General features: G+C 43.1%; 1 protein-coding gene across 8 annotated transcripts in view; it reads left to right on the top strand.

Annotated features, from left to right (window-relative positions):
- Positions 1–18,214, top strand: part of LOC146805130 (P2Y purinoceptor 8-like) — a 290,559-nt gene that overhangs the window by 81,562 nt on the left and 190,783 nt on the right. For 4 of the 8 annotated variants that reach the window (XM_085622271.1, XM_085622272.1, XM_085622274.1 and 1 more), the window contains one exon: positions 14,354–14,437. The exons of the other annotated variants lie outside the window; for them this stretch is intronic. The gene's annotated coding sequence lies outside the window, so the exon portion shown is untranslated. The remainder of the gene's footprint in view (positions 1–14,353; positions 14,438–18,214) is intronic. 8 annotated transcript variants of the gene reach the window in all.

Here is an 18,214-nt window from a genome sequence, read left to right as displayed (position 1 = left end):
GACGGGCGCAGATGGGCTTGCATTAGGCGTGCCTTTGGCGCGGCCACACAGCAGCCGCCATAAGAAGGGGAGGTGGGAAAGAGGAGCAGCTGGGAGGGGGAAGGACGAATGGGTGAGCGGGGGAGCAGGACCGCAGGGGATGCAGCGGCGGGGAAAGTGGCAGAGAGTGGCAAGCGGGGAGAAACGGTCACAGAAGCGGAAAATACACTACAATAAGGGCGGTCACAGAAGCAAATGGGGCACAATACAAGATAAAATACAGATGTAAGACTGGAATGATGAGAGGGCGAGCGGGGGGACGGGCCGTGGGGGAAGCAGCGGCAGGGAGAGTGGCAGTAGCACGAGGGAAAGACGGTCACAAAATACAGGCACAGAATACAATAGAAGACGGTCACAAGCAGAAGGGGCACAATGCAAGTAAAATATAGAGCAAGTCTAGGTCAGGAAAGCAAACCTATGGCCTACCACTGGCCACCATGGATGAGGCGCAGGTGGTAGCCTGTGGGTGGAGGCGGGCCTCGATTTCCCTCAGCGGCAGCGGCAGCTGGGCAGATACACGGGCAGAGACACGGGCGCGCGGCGTGGGGGGCGACCTCCCTGCAGACAGAGTCAAGGGTCTCTAAGTAGCATTGATAACTTTCATAGTTGGAAAATTTGAAATTAAGACATCTCTTAAGACATTAAGCACATATCTATAATACAAATCAGGGATTATTATGATATGGATTCCTGAAAGGTGAAAGACTGCAAAGGGCCGCGTCTCAAGCCAATGGCCTTCCAACCACACATAGATCTCTGGAGTCGATGCATTGGTCCCCTGGATTTTTCATACCACTTGTCAATAACTACTACAGGTTCACTGCCCTTTTCCAAAACACGGGAAGGTATGTTTCTTGACTAAAATGCACCCTGTGTTAATAATGCAGTGGGCCCACCCTCCTCACACACACGTTGCAAACTTTTAAACTGCCTGTAAATGTACACTGGAGTAGAAATTAGACAATGAATAAAATTATGAAATACTGCAATGCATTTCTTCGCAAAAAAAACAGCACAGCAGCAGATTGCTCTAAATGTACTAAACAGGATATTTGAGGAGGTTGCAGTAATAATGGAAAATGACAGTTTACAACTATGAGTCATGAGCAGTGGGAGAAACCACAGGGTGGTTTATTGGTACAACCACATTATTCTCAATGGAGCAACAGTTCACATATATTCTGAACACCCCTTTAACTGAAATAACATGCACAGTTTCAATACCTTTAAAATGCTTTACAGCCATTCTCCTTATGTGAGCCTATTTTGCTGTACAGCAGTGCTGGTAGAATGTTTGATAGCACAAATTCAGCAATGCCACATTAATAAAACATCAAACACACAAAATGGGAGGAATATTTGTCTAACCACAGGCAGTTGGTTGGGGTAGCATTTCCTAATATTGTTCTTTTGCCCACCATGCCACCTTAGTTTGGACCCAACCATATGCCAATCGATCCAATAGAAACAGTCCAGCACAAGCTGCCAGTCCAGGTCCTCCCTTTGCCCTGGCCTGGCACCTTGAGCTGGACTGTTCTCATTGGAGCAGGGTCAAAACCGATTAGTATTTTCCCAAACTGAGGTAGTATGTTTTGCAAAATAACTGGATTGGAATACGGCCTCGAGTAATTACCAGTGGCTGAGATTAATTTAAGCATTCCATCTATCACTTTTGTGCATATTTCAGTATGACGCTCTGCATGTGGCTGGTATGCCCAGCTGTGGGTCCTGTGCATACTGTGCCTCTGAAACCAAGCTTTATCTGACAATAACCAACCCTAATGAGGGCAAAACCAGTCTTTTGTGCTCCGGTTTAGGGAGGAGCTATCACTGAACTGTCCTCACTGGAGCAGGGTCAAGACTGATTTCCATATGGGTGTGTCCAAACTGAGGTGAAACTGTATGTGAAATAGCTATAGACTGGGATGCAGTCTCGAGTATTTACCAGCGGCTGATTGATTCAGGTGTTCTATCCATCACTTTTTTGTATACTTCACATTACAAAAACAAACATTAAGAAAATCAATAGGTCTGGGTTCGCTCTGACAGTGCATGTAAACACCGACATGCAGTGATGATTTTTTCACGTGATTATATAGGAGAAAATACCATGTGCTGTGTATCATGAGGATATTGTAAATCATTTAGAAGTTCGATGAACATATAACAGAATAGTTGCGGATGTGTTTAATAAATTTGGATTGTGTAGTGTGAAATTAAGCATTCCAATAAGCAGATAGCAATTTGTTTTAAAGGTATATGATGTGCAGTTTAGTGTGTCATCTAAAAATGCCTGCAGTCATGCAGAGAGATTCCTGATTTTATGTAATGAACTATAAGTCCACAAACGTTTGCTGCCGTGAAAGCTGACTTTCTATTTACATTTTATTTTTAAAAAAAACAGTTAGAAAGAAATAAAAACACTGTTTATATAGCAGTTGTAATTCTTTTCCATGTCTGCACACAGTGTACTGGCTTTGTCAGCAGGAACTGTGATATCACAACCCAACTGTAATAAGCTATTATAGTTGAGCATGTGGAATCAATTCCTTATTATGGGTGACTAGGGATGTCACAAGTAGACTGTGGTAAAAAAAATTAAAACCAGCTTGCTTTTAATACTAGGACTGCATGCTGAAATCTCTTACAGCGTATTAAAGCTGGGCACACTGGCTTTGCCATTTCCTGACTGTGGAGGTGGTGCTGTAGCATTGGTGGAAGTGGTGATACTGAATGTAGTATAGATGGTGTTTTTTTGTGTTGGTGATGTGAAACTGGTGGTGGCCCAGGCAGGTTCAGTTGGTGCTGGGCAATTGCATTGAGGGCTCTGCCAGATTGCTGTGTCCCTTTAGCTCACACAGGAGGTCAGTTATCTGACCCTTGGAGTCACTCTGGCTAGCCTGGTATCAAGGTAAGCAGGTCCACACTTCAGGCACATTTGGCTTAGGCACAAAAATGCCATCTTTCTAAAAGTGGCATTTTCTAAGTAGTAACTTAAAATCTGACTTTACCACTAAAAAGGATTTTAAATTGCAATTCATTTGAGTTTAAACAGTAACTTTCTATCTGCACCCAATCTAAAGTTAGCACTTATTAATTGAAATACCGTTGCCCGTGCCAATTAGGTGTATACCAATTTTACCATGTTTGAAGGAGGAAACACAAGCACTTTAACACTGGTTAGCAGTGGTAAAATGCACGGATTCCTAAAGTAAACAAACATTTGTTCAGTAAAAATAGGGGGAGAAGACAAAACGTTCTGACAGTACCCCCTCAAGGATGTCGGGTCTAACAAACCTCTGTGTTGAGGATAGTAACATAATTAGTACAACCATGTTTTATCCTTGGCTTTAGAACAGTGCCCATAAAGAGCCCTCGAAAGGAAAGAAAACACCAGCATTGTATCATGGAGGGAGCTCACATAGCCTCACCATAAATACTAGTTAAGTGCTTTGGAGTGAAAAAGGCAAATGATTATTGCCCTGCACATTAGTGGCATGCAGAGCACTCTAATTTGATAGCAGTTTGTACTGTTTTTGAGTCTCTAAAGTGACTGACTAGTACTTGTTCGATTTCCACTGGACAGTGTTGTGTTGCGCACATTGCAAGTCATGCACTCAGAAGAATTTACTGCCAGCTTTCTCTTAATTAGTCAGTTATTATGATGAAAAGTCAACAATTGAGCATGTAATGTGGAAGTATGTGCTTTATTGTGACATTAGGCACAAAGGGGCTGATTTTGAGTTGGATGATTTTTGAAAATTGACTAATTTGCAGAGGAACTGATAAGGCATGTGCTAGAGGATTCTACACTGAGGGAGGAAGCTCCATCAGAAGGTTTACTGCTTCCTCCATGTTTGCGTGTCACAATATTTTAGTCAAAGTTTTGACCTGCAAAAATATTACATCCGCAGTATTGTTTACCACTATATCATCATAGTTGGTATATTTAGGTAAACATAGATTTACCAGTCTAAATTCCACATCTACTTATCTTCCCAATTTGGTGGTGGATATTATGGGTGCAACATTTTTTATGTCACCATGCCACCAAAATGATATCGAAATAATGCCACCAAATAATATCGACCCCAGGGGATGGTTTTCCAGAGTCCTTTAATTGGCTCATGGTGGGAGTTCACATGACCCCCTCTCCCCAAGAAAACAGTGCGCCAACCCCGCTCCCCCAGCCCTGGCCCACCCAAGGTGCTTTTGTTTGAAAAAGGTCAGCTTTTATTTTTATTTTTTAATTATACCACGGATCTCCATATCCTCAGTGGAACTGTAAAAAAAAATGTTTTGCCACCATGTGGTGCCGCTGGGACACCAACTGACCGAGGAACTCAGGGCCATCTTACTGCCCCCTATATCTTTCTTCAGGACTCATGCATGAATGTTAACAACAGTTTAGAATTCCACAACCAAATACTTCATTTCAGGTATCTCATAAAATTAGAATTTGCACTTTAAGGGCCAGATGTACGACCTACCAAGTTTGCGAGTTGCAAATTGCATCGCATTTGCGACTCGCAAATTGGGATGCACACCAGTGTCTGAGATACTGTTTGCGACTTCCAAAGGGGTTGCAAATTGCATGCCTCATGCAAATTAATGAGGCTGTCGCAATTTACGACCCCATTGGGAATGGCTGGTACTCCCAGGGATGGTGGCCTGCTGGGGTCAGCAGGCCACCATGTCTGGGAGTGCTTTTAAATAAAGCATTTTTTTAACAATGCAGCCCGTTTTCCTCAAAGGAAAATAGGATGCATTTAAAAAATAAAAATGAAACTTTCCAGTTTCATTTTTTAAGGGCAGGCAGTGCTCCATGATGCCGACTGAAATGAAAGACATGCACTGGACAATACGCCCCTGATAAATGAGAACAGAACTACGACACGACAAGCATGCTGAACGGAACAACACCTTGTCCTATCAGACCTGACCATGCCCTGAAGAAGCCCCAAGCCGAATGGCCATCTAAAAGGGCCGAAACACGTGTTGGATGTCACCGCTCTCCATTTATCTGACTCTGAGTTTCGGACAAGAGTCATAATACATAAATATTTCTACAAGCAACTTTGTATTGGAAGTTTCTCTGCACTGAATGACAATCCCTAACTTGTCCTGACTAGCCTAGAAACTGTCCCTGGGACCACTGCCTACCCATAAAATATATTTTGAGAGCCACTCACAAAAAGGAAGGTATCCCCTGGGGACCCCTTCCCGTTTGCGAGTTATTTGCCAACCTTCTGTGAAGGATGGTAAACTGTGACTGTTTTGGGAATGCAATTGCATTCGTAAAACAGTCATACATAGCTTCAGGAGTCGCTATTAGGAAGGGACGCCCTTGGAACGCCCCTTCCTAATAGTGAGTTGCTAATCCTATTTTGCGAGTCGTAAATTGAGTTGCGCCTTGCAAAATAGGATTAGTACATTGGCCACACATATTTTGCAGTCGCAAACAGGTCTAAAACTCATTTGCCCCCGCAAAAAACGTTAGTACATCTGGCCCTAAATGTTAAACATAAGTAAAAGTCACAGCTCCAGCAGTGATAAAACAACTCCCAGGTCATGTTTTCCTGGTCAGTTGTGAATTGGGTGACCAGTACCCAATGTAAAGTGGGACTTCTGTGTTCTCCTGCTGGGCCAGCATTGCTATTGATTGCCCCACACTCAATCAATTCTCATAGTGGTGGCCCAGCCCTCCTGGGGTGTCACAATAGGCAATTTTTGTAAGCTCATAGGCTTATGGTGCAAAGTTTTCTAAACTGAATCGGCTGAGGTGCTCCATTGGATGCAGCCACTCAACTTTTACTTTTCTCTTTTTCTAAATAGCTGGTGTGCTTTTCATCTTTTTTTCCTGCCTGAATGGGACATCCATGATCCACATGTTGGGTTCTGGAGGGAAGCTCTCCACTCGGTTGGAACTCCTCCATGTGCTGGCAGTGGAGCTGGCTGCAGTTCTCTCCCTCTTCCTCCTTTTCTCCTGCTCAGACACTTTTATGTGCTGCAGGTGTAGTTTGCTGTGTGCTCTTTGCTACCCTAGACTTGGGCTCTTGAAGCAGGAGGAGCACTTAAACGATGCTCCTGGCGATCTCTTCCTAAATGAGAAACAAAGGAGCTTGACAACACTTGTAAGCTCATTCCTAACTCAGGGCATTTGCAATCTCTGGGGGCAATACAAGTTCAAAGAAGTGGAATGTGATTCATTTTAGTTACTACCTTTGCAAGCTTTGCAAGTTTCGCATTTGTAGAACCATTGTTTGCTCCCTAACAAGTATGGTATTTGATTAACATTCGATAAGTGGCTCTTGGCTAAGTTGTTTTTCATTTTGTATAAACTTTTTCTTATCATTTTCATAAAACGTTGGTCTACATTATGCAGTGATGGAACAGCAGTTTTTCGATGGAGCTTATAAAATTCACATTTTCCTAACAGATATCAACATTTCTAAGTATTGACAAGGAAGTGGCTCTTTTACTGGCTTATCCCCTGATATTCCATTACACCATACTACCATAGGCTGTCCTCCAAATAGCGCAATCCCGTTCAGTCACCATCACTCTCTCCCGCGCTAGCGTCAGTGGAATATGTTTCTGATATGTCTGAAGTCTCTACAGGTAAAGTAACTGTGCAACTGATTTCATGCCATACACTCAATTCCTCTTTCAGTTTATCATCACTTCTATTCATTTTCATTTGCACCTCTTCAGCCAGCACCCATTCCAGTACATCACAACGCCAACTCTCTATCGTGGGGGAATGCTGTCCCATCCATGTGATGGCCACCCTTTGCTGTGCAATGACCAGGGCCAATTGTGTAAATTTATAAGCCATCTTTCTCTTCTTTGGCCTTTTAATGTAGCCCAGTAAGCAGACCAGTGGGGCTTAGTTGATTCTAATGCATGTGACTCTGTGGACCTCTGTCACCACCTGTGCCCAGTAGCTTCGCGTTGACGGGCATCACCACGCTAAGTGTATGAAGTCTTCTCCATGTGTCCAAGGACAGTCATCGGATCTAAGGGGGTTTATTCTATGTAGCATTTTTTGGGGTATATAAGTCCTATGAAGAAAATTAAAATGGATCAATTTGAACTGGGTATTGCCCAATACTGCACGTGTGAGCCCTGCTACATTTGTCCATTTGCTGTCCGTCAATGGTGTCCCATTATCCGCATCCCACGCTGTCTGTGCTTTAGGCAATGGACCGGTCGAATCCCATCTCATAGCCCTTTAAATGTATATTATCAAATGTTTTCCTGCACCATAAGTCAATATTTCATCTATTGTATCTGTAGCTTGTGGAATGACCGAATATGAAGGCCATATTGTTTTAGCAATATCTGCCAGCCCCGCATAATTTATGTTGCCCCTGTCCTAGTGCAAAGGCATCACAGGCTTGTTCATAGGTGAGAAAGGAGTCACCGGGGTACAGGTCTCCTAGTAGTTCACACCCCTCTGCCTGTCAAATATGTGCTGTGTGTCGCACTATGTATGCAAGTACCCCACTGACCCCGAGCCCTTCATCAGGGACAAAGTCAATGTGTTCACCGCCACTACTCCTGCAATTAAGTGCTGCTCCAAATTGTCCCCTCTGTCAAACCACCTGACTGCATGTTGCAAGTGTGGCACGTAATAGTATAGCTCAAGCTGGGGCACCTCCAGTCCTTCCTCTTCATATCTCATGGCAATTGTACGTAAGGCCACTCTATTATGTCCTTCTGCCCATAGCAGTGAGGTTAGTGCCAATTATAGCCCGTTGAAGTAGAGTTTAGGTATCGGACATGGTATATTTTGTAGCATATATAGGCATCTGGGCATTACAACCATTTTGTGTTTCCAGAATGCCTCTGATTTCTGTAGCATATCTACAACTCTATCTGTGTTCAAGTGTAGCATCTGAGCATCCATATGAGCCACTTATATACCCAGGTATCGGAAATGAACCAGTTCCCATCGCAAGCCTAGGTTAGGAAGACAATCCATTGGCACCCTTAGCCCGGTTTAAGCGGAGGCCCGATATGTCTCCGAACTCGTCTAGGAGTTTCATCAATCTGGGGACCGTGTCTCGTGGGGAGGCCATGTAGAACAAGGCACCATCGGCATATAAATAGATGTTGTGGCAAGTATCTCCCAACCTGATTCCCCCATCACCCAGTTCTAGGCGTGCTCTGATCGCTAAAGGTTCTATTGCCAGAGCGAACAACAGCGGCGACAGGGGACAGCCCTGCCGTGTTCCTCTGCCCATCTGCCACAACTCTGAGCGGTCCCGTCCCACCCACACCCTGGCCCAAGGCTCCGCATATACTATCTGTATCCATCGTCAAAACTGCTGCTCTATTCCCACCGGCGTCAGCACCTCCAGTAGATAACCCCAGTCCACGGTGTCAAACACTGTCTGTAGGTCTATCAACACCAGTGTGAGTTCTTCGTCCCTAGCCTATACTTCGTGCAGCATGTGTGTTAAGCGGCGCAGATTCATACCTGTATGCCTACCGGGAATGAAGCCGCATTGATCTTGAGGAATTATCTGTGGCATATGTGGCGCCAGCCTATTAGCCAGTAATTTGCATAATATTGTGATATCGGTGTTAACCATGGTAAGGAGTCTGTAGGCCATGGGGGCTGATTTGTCACCTCCAGGTTTCAGTATCATGCAGATCTCCCCCTCCCTCATCGACATGGGGAATATCCCTGAACGCTGTGCTTCCGTCAGAACCTGAAGTAGGCTCATGGTTGTCTCCACCGGGAATGCCTGATAAAATTCGCTGGGATCCCGTCCCCCTGGGCGCCTTGGCTCTGGGGAGTGCCTTAAAGGATTCTGGTAGCTCCTCCTGTGTCAATTGAGCATCTAGCTCCAGCACACCTGTGGGTTCTAGTTTTGGGATAGGCAATCACTCCAAGAAAGGGAGGAACCGATCCAGAGCCACCTCTGAATCTGCTGTGTATACCCCCTGCAAGTGCTGCCAGAACACATTTAGTTTTCCCGACCTCATGCTGAGTCTGTTATCCCTGGTATCCAGTAGGTATGTAGTCAAGGGTGGGGCATTTATTTTTTCAGAATCCAAGTGAGCAACAGGCCCTCCCTGTGTAAGCGTTTTCTATACTGTTTGAGCGTCTATTTATCTAGGAGGTCACAGATGTCGTTGATCCGTTTGCCTAGTGTTTGTTCCCTGGGACAGTCCTCAACTTGTATCGTCCCTGACGTCTGCAGGTTAACCAGTTCTTGCTCCCTCTCTGCAAATCATTTTTGTAGTTGTGTGCAAACCCCGCACATCAGACCCTGGCTTTCCCCCCCACATTACAGCCTTTAAAGCATCCCATTCATTGGCTCTACTAGCCGTTGTCCCCCAGTTTATCGACATATAGTCCGATGATGCCCGTTTGAGGGCATCTCTTCCAATTGGGTATTCGTGGATTTCTGCAGGCATCCTCAAGGGATGGGTTCCTGCCGTGGGTCCTCCCCATTTCACAGTGCAGCTGACCAGTGTGTGGTCAGATCAAAATCATGCTAAATCCATCACCACGGCAACGTCCATCCTAGGCATATTCTTCACTAGCACTCTATCGAGCCTACTTTAGGTGCCTTGTGCAGCTGAAAAGCATGTGTAGATCCGCTGGGTAGGGTTGCCCAGTCTCCATATGTCATGGAAGTCCATGTCTTGCATGACCTTCTATAAGGTATTAGTCATCTGCGGATTTGCACCTGCTCTGGGCAGTGACTTGTCCAAGTTGGGATCTGATATACAGTTAAAGTCTCCCATCCATTGCATGGATTTGCCTAAATTGTGTAATAGCAGATCCCGTAAAGTATCATAAAACAGGGGATCATCTCTGTTTGGTGCGCATGTATTTAGTATGGCTAAGTCGCGGCCATTTAATTCCCCTTGAATGTATACATATTTCCCCCCACATTGACCTCCATGTATGTACGATTGGTATTCTGAGTGCTACCCATATTAATGTCCCCCTTGTGTATGTAGGAGGAGTGATACACTTGTCCGCGCCATTTGCCACCTAATCTCGAGGCGCCTGTGTCATCCAGGTGGCTTTCTTGTAAGCATGCTATAGAGATTTTATGTTTCTTTAAAAAGGATAAGACCCTATATCTTTTAACATATGCCCCAAGCCCACTGAAATTCCAGGTTTGTTGCCATCCTGATCGTATAGGATTAGTGCATGTAATTCCCCACTCCTCCCTCGTCACTTATTCCATTCATCTGTAGCCTGAAGGTATAAGTGATTAATAACTTTAAAATTATAAACTCCCCCCTGAAGCATATAAAGCATAACCAATGAGCCATTATTGCCCACCTGTTGTTGGTGTCAGGGCACACACAGCTTCCCAGGTAGCCCAACGGGGAACAGCAAACAGTTCAGATCAGATCCCCAAACCACTCACACTTGTATACGAATATGGCAAGTAACTGCAATTTGTTTTACTTCATCTTTCATCCTATCAGACTTGCACCCTTGGGTCATCCCGCTCCACATGCATTCTCTGATCAATGTAACTCAGCTCCCGGGCTTCTCATCCCTTATTCCACTCATTTCACAGCAATGTTCTTGCCCAAGGTATGTATACTCTCCAGTGCTATTAAACATGCATGATTTAGGCAATCAATCAGTACCACCCCCTTGTGGAAGTTCCATCAGCGTATCTGGCACACAGTTAAGGGTGGTGTTCTGGGTCAACGTGCCCATATCCATAATATCTGGAATCGGGTCACCCTCTCTTTCAGCCTCTCCTACTGCATCTTCTCCAAGTTATATAGTACCATCCTCCCTGACTGTTACCCATTGCTCCCCTTCCGGGGTTTCTGCTTGCTGTATGAATTTGTCGCCTTTGTCTATCTGATTGGGTTCCCCATCGCTGTCGCCATTCACATGGTTCGCGAGGGGGAAGTACTTTTCCCCAAAGGTCCAAACACTCTAAAACTTCCCCCAGTGTCTAAGAAATGCACCTTTCCTTGTGCCAATACCTTCGGCTTTGCAGGGTATAGGAGAATGTATTGTAATTGAGGTGTTTTCAACTTCTTTTTTAGTCCCACAAAGGATTTCCTCCAGTCCTGTACTTGTTTTGTGTAGTCAGGATATATAGTAATCTTGGTGTTGTGATAGTTCAGTCCAGGATGTTCATGGGCCACCCTGAGGATAGCATCTCTATCTTTATAGACAAAAATGTTGGTGATAAGGGCCCTTGTGGCACGTCCAGGGGTGACAACGGCACCAGGGCCCTGTGCGCCCTCTCCACCTGAAAGAACCCAGACAGTCTCCTTGGGCATAATTCAGTGCAAATCCAGGACTCCAGGTATTGCTTGGCCGATCCCTTTTCCGCAAGTTCTGGAAACCCCAGTACACAAATATTGTTCTGTCTGGATCTACCCTCTGCATCTTCTGCTCGTTGTTCTAGTGTTTTTGTGACCATACTCACCTACGCCATCTACCGATTGAGAGTGGACATCTCTGACCAGAGATCCTCTGTGTTCGCTTCTGCTGTCTGACTTTATCTGCTACTTTACGTAAATTCTCCCTCAGCAGGTTCACATCCACAGATACTGTTTGCAATAGTTGTTCTTGTGCGGCTCTAGATCCCTGAATTGCAGCTACCAGTTCTGTTCTAGTTGGTTCCTCCTACTCCTGTATCTCTCTGTCTTCACTGGGGCCTGTTTGTGTTGTGAGTCTTTGGGTGGGGTGCCAAGGGGTGGTGTCCTGGGTGATCATACTGAAGAATCTACCACGTACCCAAGAGAAACCTCCGATTCCCCGACCTTGCTCTTGCCGAACCCCTGCAAATCCACAGAGCTAGATCGGGTGAAAGAACCTTCTCTTACATTGCAGCCAAGACTTGAAATGAGCTCCTAATAGAAATCAGACATGCCCCCACCCTGCACATCTTCAGGAAGACCCTCAAGACCTGGCTCTTCGATTGACCGGAGCTGCTCCCCCCCAGAACCTTGAGACCCTCACAGGTGAGTAGTGCGCTTAAAATCCCCTGATTGATTGATAGAGTCAACGCCACATGCAGGACCCACCGTTCACCTCTGGAATCCAGATCCAGTCAGCTGCCATCCTCTTCTGTGCCTCTCGGTACAGCTCCTCTGTCTGGTCTCTGCCAGGCCCTATGTCTTACCGGGCAAGTGCAGAACCAATTGGGGCCTTCCCTTAGGCATCAGCTGTTTTCTCACCCAATTACACCTCCCCTGTTCTATGGAAAACATCTCAATAGAAGCCACAGGCCTCTGGGCCACCTCTTTCCAGTCAACGTCACCTGATCCCAACCCCCCCAGACATCAAGGGGCAGGCCAAGGACCAGACCGCGCAGACGGCATTCCCCCTTGGCCACCAACAGCACCCACCAGTCACCTCCGAGCTGTTCGCTGTCTTTCTGGTGCCAGGCCACTGCCCCGGAGGCCCACCGCCTGCTCCTGTTTTTCAGTTTCAGGCCTTCGCGGGCTTGATTCTGCGATTGGCTCCGCGTCTGCTTCTTGCATTGCAGTCTGCTCAGTTCAGCTCCGCTTGGGCCGCCACACACCTTGTCAGTCTCAAAGTCCTGGAGCACCCGCCATCTTCAGTCTTGTAGGTGCCCTGGCCATGGCTCTGGGCCGTGCTCCAGTCGTCCTCTCAGTTTCTGCTCTCCCTCAGTCAGGTGAGCTTCACAGCTGGTCTCGATCGTGCTGATCACGACTAATTAGGCATTTGCCACGGGCTGTCACAGGCCGGCAGTCCCCACTCAGGACACAAACAGCTCTCAATGATTTCTGCCAGCAATAGAGCAGTCGTCTGCAGGGCCTTATGCCATTTATGTATTTCAGGCGGATTTACTCTGGAATATGCAGGATTGATGGAGTTTAAATGTTTCTAGCACAAAACAATACAAAATTCAGTTAATGTGCAATCACTTCTACATTGAATCCACCCTGTCCTTCAAAAGCTACTTGCAACATAATTATCAATCTACATGTTTCCAGTTAAAGCTTCATTAGAATACCAAGCCATATGTTATGTTTAAGATTTGACAAACTTGCAAGCTGACACTTGGGGCACAGAGAGAGGAGCTTCAAACTTCTTCTCAAATGGATTACTTTAGGACTTTCCCCCTGAGTAGACATTTGCAGAGATGGAACATACAGCACCATTGGCAGATCAGCACACACTACTTCTAGGGATAGGTATCCTGAAACCGAGGTTTTTTCACTGCCACACAAGTTTACATCCAAATTCTAAGACGGAACCTGCCCTTTCCTCTCAAGACAAGATGGAAACTGCTATTGCCTCTAAATACAAGTAATTTGCCACACTAGAATTTATGTAAAAAATTCCTCAAACATATACATCAGGCCCAAGACAGCACCAGATAGCATATCAGCTCCATAAAAGCCAAGTGATGTCTTTTAAACCTGATATGCTTTTGGATGACCTTGTGGAGACTGAGCTGCTGATACTAACATGTTTTGACTTGTCTCTAGGTTGTAAAAAGTAAGGACCTCATTTACAGTTTGGCTGATGTGGGAAATGTGCCAAAATGTGACAGATGTCACATCTCCCAAACTTGGAATTCCACTGTTCTGTTTAGAGTCAGGGGATGTGCCGCGTTTCCAATGACTCAACCTCCAACGGCTCTCCTGGCAGAAACCTTTGACCAGTTACCCATCTGACATTGGGCCATTGGCCAACATATATCAGAAAATATGCCCCATTTAGAACAAATGATCACAAGTACATTGTACCTGCTCAAGACCTTTAGTGAAAGCCTAGCAGTCACAAACAGGAAACCAAAGAAACCACCCACCCACGCTGGGAGAAAAGTCCTAGCTTGTCAGGGATATTTCCTTTTTTGTTTTCAGTAACAAACTACCGCTTTAGGATCTTTGCTGAGTGGTGCTATTCACATGGTGCATGATCAGCAAAGTTTCAGTGCCTTCAGTGGAGGGGAGAGCTCTAAGTATAATGGCTATTTTTCTATGAGGTCCGCAGAGGACAATCCTCTGCTGACGTGGCAGTTTAACCGCTATACTCTAAATGAGGTCCTAAACTTGCTCTGGACTTCGCTTTTGGGGCAAGTACTGTGCTCAGTGCTTGTGTTCATCCATCTCACTTGACGCCTTTGTACCCACACGGTCAATGGCACACACTTAGAACATTGACTAATAGTGGCTTTTGAGGGCAGTCCTACTTTACAGCAGATTGATTTGCTTAATATCATACTTGTTGCTCTATCAAAGTTCTGTTTAAATCCTTGAGGCACTGAGCTCATAACAATCTCAGTAATGGAATTATTCCAGAGCTAAGCTTCCTTTTGTTTGCCAACAGGTACGCACCAATGAGTCAGCGTCTCATATATAGCCTGGGTTTTGACACCCCAAAAAAGGATGAAAGAGGAATCGTTACAATGAGGTAATCCTGTTAAGTTTTCTGAATCTGCACCACAAGTCCTTCCTGAAGAGTGAGTTATTTGTCAGTTTATTTCAGGTGAACCAGGAGAGTATGCATAACAATGAAATGCCAGATGTTAGTTCCTCTCTTGGTAGGTATTCCCAAGTTTCCCCACAGATGTTTCAGTGACTGGAGATTCAGATTACCTTTTCACACCTGCCAAGCTACCTGGATGTCCAAATGGCAACCCATCCTCTTCTAGGGCCTGCAACACCAAATCCACCTCCACCCTAGAAGGAGATTTTGCCTTGTCCCTAAATTGTTGACCTTGGCATTTGAACCCCTGGGTTTATGCTGGCTTCCTAATTTGAGCAAATATAATAATAATTTCAAGCACATCAATTCAACTCCCTCTGCCTTCTATTGCATGTAGCCAATTGCAATGTGCTATTTTATTTGATTTACTGTCAATGTTTTGTCCTATTCATTACTACACACCTTCACCTATGTTCAATGGTTCCTATTTTCAAACGTATTTGCCTGCATAAGGTAAATGTAGGTGTGCATATACTTTAATGTATTAGCAAAAGCTCACATTTTCTAATCACAACATGTGAATAGATACTTAGATAGATATTTACCTGCATATAAAAATACACAATGTCATATGTGGCGGTAAAGAGACATAATATTGAATTCAAAATATCGACAGGACAGAATATCGAGTTTTTAATATAGAATGGACAGAATATCGAATTGCCAAAATATAGTGGTGAAGAATATCTAAAATCAGGTAAGAAATAAAATATCGATTTAAATAATATAGAAGTAGGTAATATCGACAGTCATAATATAGTTGTTAAAAATATCACATTTTTTTATAGTGTTTTAAGTGTTAGTATATGTGTTAAAAGTATGTATACATTTTGGAATGTATGTTTGAATATTTTTAAAGTAATGAATTTTATGTTATTTAATTTTTGTGTAATTTAATTCCGTAGCGGGTTGTGGTTTTATAGGGGATTAGGGTGGGAAGTAATTTAATTATAGTACATTAAATAATAATTTTTAGGAATTATTAATTATTTTTAATTTAATTTTGCGTTTTACTTCTGTAGCGGGTTGTGGGTTTATAGGGGAATCGGGTGGGAAGTAATTTAATTGTTATTAGGTAATTATTAATTGGTATTGAAAATTAATTGGTTGTTGATTAATTATTAATTGGTAAATAATTTTCATTAATTGGTAATTAATTAGTATTATTGTTTAATTGATAATTATGTTAATTGTATTAATTTATTATTTGTAGCGGGTTGTGGGTTTATAAGGGGAATATGGTGGGAATTAATTTAATTGTAAATAATTAATTATTGAAATACTTTTTGTATATTGCTAATTAATTTATTTGTAATTAATTATTAATTGGTATTAATTTTATTTATTAATTTTTGGTATTGAAAATTAATTGGTTGTTAATTAATTATTAATAGGTTATTAATAAAAAAACATTGGCATTTATAATGAATTAATTATTAAATATTGTGTGATTGGTAATTGATTTTAATATTTTTATTTGGTATTAATAATTTATTTATTTTTAATAAAATATTAAATTATTATTTTCCCTACTATTGCACTCACTGGAGTGTGAATAGTAATTTTTACCCCTACGCTATCCAACGCTTTCCCTACTATTGCACTCACTGGAGTGGGAATAATAATTTTTACCCCTACGGTATCCAACGCTTACCCTAGAGTTGCACTCACTGGAGAGAGAATAGTAAATTTTACCCTCCCGCTATCCAACGCTTTCCCTACTGTTGCACTCTCTGGAGTGGGAATAGTATTTTTTACCCCTACGCTATCCAACGCTTTCCCTACTGTTGCACTCTTTGGAGTGGGAATAGTAATTTTTATCCCTACGCTATCCAACGCTTTCCCTACTGTTGCACTCTTTGGAGTGGGAATAGTAATTTTTACCCTCCCGCTATCCAACGCTGTCCCTACTGTTGCACTCTCTGGAGTGGGAATAGTCATTTTTACCCTTACGCTATCCAACGCTTACCCTACAGTTGCACTCACTGGAGTGGGAATAGTAATTTTTACCCCTACGCTATCCAACGCTTTTCCTACTGTTGCACTCTTTGGAGTGGGAATAGTAATTTTTACCCCTACGCTATCCAACGTTTCCCTACTGTTGCACTCTCTGGAGTGGGAATAGTAATTTTTACCCCTACGCTATCCAGCGCTTTTTCTACTGTTGCACTCTTTGGAGTGGGAATAGTAACTTTTACCCTTACGCCATCTGACGTTTTCACTACTGTTGCACTCACTGGAGTGGGAATAGTAAATTTTGCCCTCCCGCTATCCAACGCTTTCCCTACTGTTGCACTCTCTGAAGTGGGAATAGTAATTTTTACCCCTACGCTATCCAACGCTTTCCCTACTGTTACACTCTCTGGAGTGGGAATAGTAATTTTTAGCCCTACTCTATCCAACGCTTTCCCTACTGTTGCACTCTTTGGAGTGGGAATAGTAATTTTTACCGCTACGCTATCCAATGCTTTCCCTACTGTTGAACTCACTGGAGTGGGAATAGTAAATTTTACCCTCCCGCTATCCAACGCTTTCCCTACTGTTGCACTCTCAGGAGTGTGAATATTAATTTTTACCCCTACGCTATCCAATGCTTTCCCTATTATTACACTGTCTGGAGTGGGAATACTAATTTTTACCCTCCCGCTATCCAACACTTTCCCTACTGTTGCACTCTCTGGAGTGGGAATAGTAATTTTTACCCTTCCGCTATCCAACGTTTTCCCTACTATTGCACTTACTGGAGTGGTAATAGTAAATTTTACCCGCCCGCTATCCTACGCAAAAAATATTGCACTTTTTTCATAAGTATTACGTTAATATATATGTATTCTTTTTTTTTTTTACTTACATGAATTAATTATTATTTTTAAAGTAATTTAAGTATTTTTAAGTATGTTTCAGTTAATTATATGTTTTATTTCATTAATTTTACATTAATTTTAAGATATTTAAAATAATTCGATATTGTGACTAACTATATTTTTTACAACGATATTTAGGATTCCATATTTTTGTACTTACCTGTTTGGAGATAGGGCTTCGATATTTTGGCATTCTATATTTTTCCTTCGATATTTTGGCAATTCGATATTCTTCTTCTCGATATTTCGTCAGTGATCCATTTTTTACATGTGAAGCAAACAAGAAAGTGGTCAACAGAGAACTTGAAATTAATTTCTGCCATTGAAAATTTCTCTTGGTCCACTTTCCAGACCATTCCCCCACAATGCCATTCTAAGCAAATACTATCTATATGCAAATAAGACTTGGGGCCAGATGTACTAAGGTTTCTGTTTGCATTTCTTAAATAGTGACTCTGTAGGAATCTCCATTTAAGAAATGCATAAGGATATGTACAAAATTTGCGATTCCCTAATAGCGATTCTCGCTATTGGAGAATCACAGATAGGAACTGCAATTGAATTCCTGCCTATGGGCGAAATAGGATCTGGTTTCCACTTCCAAAATTGCGATTTCCAATTTAAGAAATGCCAATTTCCCAGTGCACATGTAAGTTGCCATATGCCTTAGGGCATTTCACAATTAAAATAGTGCATTTTAATGCATTTTTTATTTTGCACATGGTTACCACCAACTTGAAGTCAATGGTAATTGCATTTCCTAAATGCCCAATTCACATTTAGGAAATGCTTTGTCCATGTGCTGTAGGAATCACAAATAGGTAATCCCTATTTGCGA

This window comes from Triturus cristatus, chromosome 8 (assembly GCF_964204655.1).
Source record: "Triturus cristatus chromosome 8, aTriCri1.1, whole genome shotgun sequence".
NCBI lineage: Eukaryota > Metazoa > Chordata > Amphibia > Caudata > Salamandridae > Triturus > Triturus cristatus.
Note: the sequence above shows the minus strand (reverse complement) of the source record. Positions and strands in the feature narration are given on the sequence as shown.